Genomic DNA, 6296 nt, shown 5'->3' on the forward strand with positions numbered 1-6296 from the left:
TTTTAGTAGAAAAATAGTTTAAATTTAATTTCAAATTTTGCAGAGCTTAAAAAGAATGAATTTTATAAGCCTAGATTTATGTCTTTAAAGGGGGTGGGGGGAGAATTGGGAAATAACTCCATTACTAAAATTCTTGGAGATGTGTTGTTTGTTTTGAATAATTGGTCAAATTCTGTCTGGTAATTTGAAGACCCAGAAGCATATTTTCAAAATGTCCAGTTTCTGCTTACAAGTTAATTTTAACCAAAGTCCACCTCTCTCCTTTGAGCTAAGGAAAACTTTAGTTAGCTGAGTTATTGGTATTGAGATTTTGACTGCAACTAAGGAGAGGGATTGCAAGAGGGGGACTTCGTTACTTGCTTTCTGGTGTTCAGTAAATCCCATCAGATAAGACCCTGTGCAGAGAGAACGGCTGAAAGCAGAAGGCTCCGAAGCTCGCACATTCTGGAGTGCCATCCGGAAATGGTTGTGGCACTGGGTACTTCTGGACAGAGCTATAAGAAGTGTTTTCTGGTCAGCTCATAATTGCCAATATTTCACAAAGTTTCCAAACTCCACATTACTTTATCATTACTTATCTCTCTTAAGAGAGACACTTTCGGGAAAGCACACAGGTAGCTCCACGCCTCAGGCATATTTTCCTGGGATAAAGGTCCATGAATGATGCCTTCATACTGCCATGAAGAGGAAACGAAAGACCCTGAAGAGCAACTTGGGGTTTCAATGGCAAATGGGTGTTTAGATCTGTGATGCCTGGAAGCTATTTGCTATGACTTGGTGTTTTAAACCAAAATTGACGCATTATTTCCTCCATGAGGAAATACTTTGAAAAAAAGCCAGAACGTTATCGCTTGGGTTTTCTAATAATCCAGTGAACAAAGCATACCAAGTATATATGGCAATATGCAAGGAAAACCATAGCTCATCAAAACCAAACTAAGTTCGGGGCCCTATGGAAGAAGTGTTCTTCTGGAGCCTTCCATTCCTAGCACATTGTTACTTTCCTTGAATGGGTTCCTATGTTTGGGGACAACTGCCATGGAATACCACAGATGTGACTTTACATAAATGAGAATGTATATGATGAGAAGAAATGCCATGGAACAATTAAGAATGGGTCTTGACCAAATTAGGTCTTGCGAAGAACAAGTCTAACATTAATACCCAAGATAGTATTTGGTAGTTATCTGTCTAGTGTCCAAAGTGTATGTAAAAATAAGGGAATGTGTACACTTGATGAGTATAGTTAATTTGAATATGGTGCTAATGAGGCCCAAGTAATGGGTTTAACCCTGTGAACCCATTATTATCATTATCCTCAATAGTCTCAGATTTTATCCTTTCCAGTGGCTAACCATTCCATACATGCATCTTGTTAGTCATTTGAAAAACAAGGCAAGAGACTGCAGATAGCTTAAGACAAATTTATTATTGCTAAAAAAGAAAGCTCAAAGCACATGACCTGATGTTGGCAGGTTAAGAGTGGCAGCTTCGAATATGAAGGTCAGCATTGTAATAATGATGTATCGATATTTAATTAAAAGTGGAAGGAAATAACAGGTGTGTAGAATATTGATTTTAAGAACTAATTTCACCAAATTCCTCCTAAGTCGCCAAGGAAACTCTGACAGTGTGTTTGTTTGTTTTTTTTTAAATGCCCAGTTAAGGAACTTGAAAATATTATTTCATTATAACATAATAATTCATCAGAAGCAAGTCTTTTTATGTAAATAACAGTACCTTCATCTTAGCTTATGGTTATTATGAAAAATGTGTTTTTCATCTGGTTATGGTAAGATGAATGATGTTTTCTGGAAGAAGTGGACATGCTGAAATAGAGAATTCTTTCAAGGTATAATAGGAGATGAGATTCAAAAGATGCAGCCAATTGGAGAAGGACTCTGAATGCCCTTTCATGAATTTTGCATTTTTATCCTACAAAGAAAAACTTAGTTCCACATGGTATGTATTGTGTGCTGCAGTGTTGGCAACCTGTCATGTGCCAGGCAATGCATGGGGAAGGACACAGCTGAATAAAACACAACCCCTGATGTCAAGGATCTGGTATTCTGGTAAAGAAGACAGACAAATAATAATTTAAAAAAAAATCCCAGGAAGCTACAGTAAAAGGAGAGTTAAAGAAATGACTCCCTATTTGTTTTAGTGGCATATTCCTTCTATGAATGGTTTGCTTATATTTTTAACCAGTGTGAATTATTGTGGAAAGAGGCAGGCTTCAGACTATAAACATGATGTACTATCACAGACATAATTTTTATAGAAATGAGGTGGTTTCTAGGATGCTAGGGGAGAGGGCTCCACAAACCTTTCCTAATCGGTATGTTTTTCTTTAAAAAAAAAAAATGTGACTAATAGGGAATATCTTATTGGTGGGGAAGGGGCAGTTAAAGATTACCTCTGCTAATGCTTAAGATTTACCTCTAAGTCCATTTATTTTAGACTTGTGGTATTTCCTCTGCTTCTGTTATTTGTGCTTTCTTTATTCTTTAGATTCATTTCTTTATTTCTTTAATTCTTGTTTGAATATTCTAGCCGTATCTTGGCTCTCCTATAGGTATTTAAGAAAGCATAATTTGTTCCTAGATGCCAAACTTTCCCCGAAGTCATTAAGACTGCTGTTAGTGGTAATCTCGAAGGGCAGTCATCAGCACAGGTGCACCCATAGGAAGAGGAATCTCCAGGTAGGTTCAGGGCTGTGTGGTCCACTCAACCTCTTCAGCACGTTATTCTTCTTCACTGTTACTCTGTGGGGGATGGTGCCAGCTGTTCCTAAAATCGTTTCTCTACTCCACCGTCACGGAGTTTCATCTAGGAAGTGTCTGTCCAGCGATCTCTGCTACCAGTTGTGGCACGTGACTCTTTTTGACAATTGCATGGGAGCTGCTGTGCTGTGGGTCCCTTCGAGATCTTGGTCTTTGGGAAGGGATCTTGCCTCCTTCATGCCCTTCTGCTTCCCAGATGGAGTTGGTAAGCACTCTCTCGGGGATAATAAAGTCCCAAGATGGATTGAAACTAGATCCATGAATCATGGGGAGAGAATAGCCATCCTTTGATCTGAAATCCCCACCCTGGATTGCTACATGAAAAAAATATATACTTCTCTAGCTTTTGCACTGATACTTCTCCCCCCACCCCCCCGCCCCGATCTGTTTGTAACAATAAATAAACTACCTTTTTACAGAGTCTAGGATAATGACAATGATATTGACCATGACCATTATGGAAAGCAGCCGTGCATTCAAAACAGCACAACACCAAGTTTCTGCAAAGTATGGGATCCTTTTTCAGGTGCTACTCCAGTTGGAATTTTTTATTCCCACATGTCGATTATCAGTGAAGCTCCTGCGCTCTCATTTCAGGTCTCAGAACACATAAATGAGAGCAACAGCACAAACCACTTCCAGGCATTAGAAGCTGCAGCAGGCATTTTGCAGAGGGAACAAACCTTAACTTTCAGTACGCTGTAGAACTGTGGATTCTGAGGGAGAGTTAGTGGAGGACTCAGTGTTCTCAGCAATTGTTATAAAAACCTTGACACTTAACCTGGAGAAGACAACATAGGCCATGGAGTACTGTGAGACATAGCAGACATGCGCGTGGAAAAATTAGTATTAAAATAAATAAAGGGTATGAGGCAGACCAGGAAATTGCTGTTTCCTTTTATCACATTGGCTAAGGATCGATTCCTCAGAGGCCAGGCAGCAGATGCTATAGCAGAGCTATGATGCATTGTTTATATAATACATTTTGTAAGTTCAGTTGACATCATATTAAGGAGAGGATCTGTGATCATAATTAAAAGTACGGTTCTAGGACACTGATGGTTTTTTTTTTTGATTAATCAATTATTGATAGTGAGACTAGGGTAGAGGTTATAAGCATAGGGCTTTGAAGATACATAGGATTGAGTACAAATTTTAGCCTTATTACATACTAACTTTATGATCCAATCTACAATAGGTTACTTAATTTTTATGAGTCTCAGTTTTCCATAGAAATATCTTATTTCTATAGGCCTATTGTTTCTAATGAAAGTAATAACTACCTCATACGGTTATTGCAAAGATACAATAAAATATCAGATTACTCAGTACAGTGTCTAACACATATGGGTTACGAATAGTTGCTCTAATTATGAAGACTAATTAGTATTTCTTTATAAGCTAGAAAATACAATTCTTTGGAATTAAGACCTTATTTGCTCTCATTTGTTTAAGGTTTCATTTTGAGAGTAAGCTTGAAATATTCTGAAAAAGGCAAGCAAATATGGCACGAGAAAGCATGATGTCTTTATTTGCTTTAAAAACTGTTTTATTTACAAACTTCAAAACTTTTATCATTGGACTGATATTTTAAATATTTTCAAAAGACTATCATCTTCCTGGTATATTTTCACTCGTTATAAATTGCTTACATTTTGCTGATAAATTTTCTGTGATGCTTAGCTCAAAAAAAAATTCAAATGGGAAATGTATTTCCTTGCTTTTATAAGGCATCAACAAAGTATAAAAAGTTATTAGTAAACTTAAGTAATTATTAAGCACCAGTTATTTTTGTCTATAAATGCCAAATACCCAGTTTGATTGATTTTATAACCAAACTAATTCTATGTTTTAAAAAAATGACAATTCATGCATATTAATCACTGAGTCACATATAATATGTCCCCTATTACCATAGTGGCCCACTCTTGAAACAGCAGCTGCATTGCTGCACACCACAGTTCTGAACATCTTATAATTAATCAATCCTCTATAGTTGGCAGAATCTTGACATGGTTCAAGGTCAACCTTGGATAAGTCAAACACAAAATATCTTTTCAGCATTTTGTTATTGTAAAAGAAACAACTTACTATGAAATTTTCTTTCTTCACTGAAACTATACTACTGCATTATTCTAGAATATAAAGATTTAATTTTAATACAAAACTTTTACTCTGTTTTATAATGCCATTTTTAACAATCTGAACTTTTTCCTTTCCTATGTCTGTAGTTTGTCATTAGTTTAAAAAAATGTATTGTCATTTGATATTATCAAAATATATATAAAAAATTCATGTTTTTATATCTTACTGCATAAGGATTCCCACAGGAGCATACTTTATTTCAATAGCAGAACAGCATGCATCCAGAATATCTTTTTAAGTCAGCAGTGAAGAAGTTAATTCATAGCTGCATTTACTAGCATGAGTTTTATTTATAGTTGACCTGTGGTAAAAGATTTATCTTTCAATTACTCAACTACTTTTCCAAAGTGCCAAGAAGTCATACTAGTATAAAGTAGATTAATGTAGAAGTAGTTTCTGTTTAAGTAAAGTTTGGAATTTTTTTTTAAAAAAGGGGGGGCAGTAAGTTAAAAATCATATTTAATCATGTGGAATAGTAAAAGAAGAGGGCTGGAAGGGAGAGTGGAAAGGGGTGGGAGAAGAGGCGAGAGAGAGAGGGAGAGAGAGAGAGAGAGGGAGAGAGAGAGAGAGAGGGAGAGAGAGAGAGAGAGAGAGAGAGAGGGAGGAGAGAGAGAGAGAGAGAGAGAGAGAGAGAGAGAGAGAGAGAGAGAGAGAGAGAGAGAGAGAGAGAGAGGGAGGGAGGAGAGAGAGAGAGGGAGAGAGGAGAGAGAGGGAGAGAGAGAGAGAGAGAGAGAGAGAGAGAGAGAGGGAGGGAGGAGAGAGAGGGAGAGAGAGAGAGAGAGAGAGAGAGAGAGAGAGAGAGAGAGAGAGAGAGGGAGGAGAGAGAGGGAGGGAGAGAGGAGAGAGAGGGAGAGAGAGAGAGAGAGAGAGAGAGAGGGAGAGAGAGAGAGAGAGAGAGAGAGGGAGAGAGAGGGAGGAGAGAGAGAGGGAGAGGAGAGAGATTGAGATTGATTTTGAGATGGTCAAACATCACATCCCCCCCCCCCCCCCCCGCACACACACTTGGATTCTGGCACAATATTGTTAAAAAAAGAAGAAGAAGAAAAAGATCTTCTACAATCAGAACAGCGGTCCCTTTCCCCTTCCTTAAGAATCCTGAATGACACTCTCCTGTAAAAGTCTCCTGGCTGCACCAGGAGAGGGATTTCCATGCCTCGGGCTAAGGTGCTAAGAGCATTCTCGCAGCTCGACCTTCCCTCCGTCTCCCGCACCTCCCTCTCCACTCGCCCAGCCCGGAAACCCAGACAAGTTTATTCTCCCCCCTTCCCCCCGCACCCGCACCCGCCCCGCTCCCCACGCAGCGCGGGTGGCGGACACGCCCTCCGCCCGCCCGGGGACAATTATCTCCGGCGGCAAAGAAAACCATCA

This window comes from Pipistrellus hanaki (genome assembly GCF_964339955.1).
Source record: "Pipistrellus hanaki genome assembly, chromosome: 1".
Lineage (NCBI taxonomy): Eukaryota > Metazoa > Chordata > Mammalia > Chiroptera > Vespertilionidae > Pipistrellus > Pipistrellus hanaki.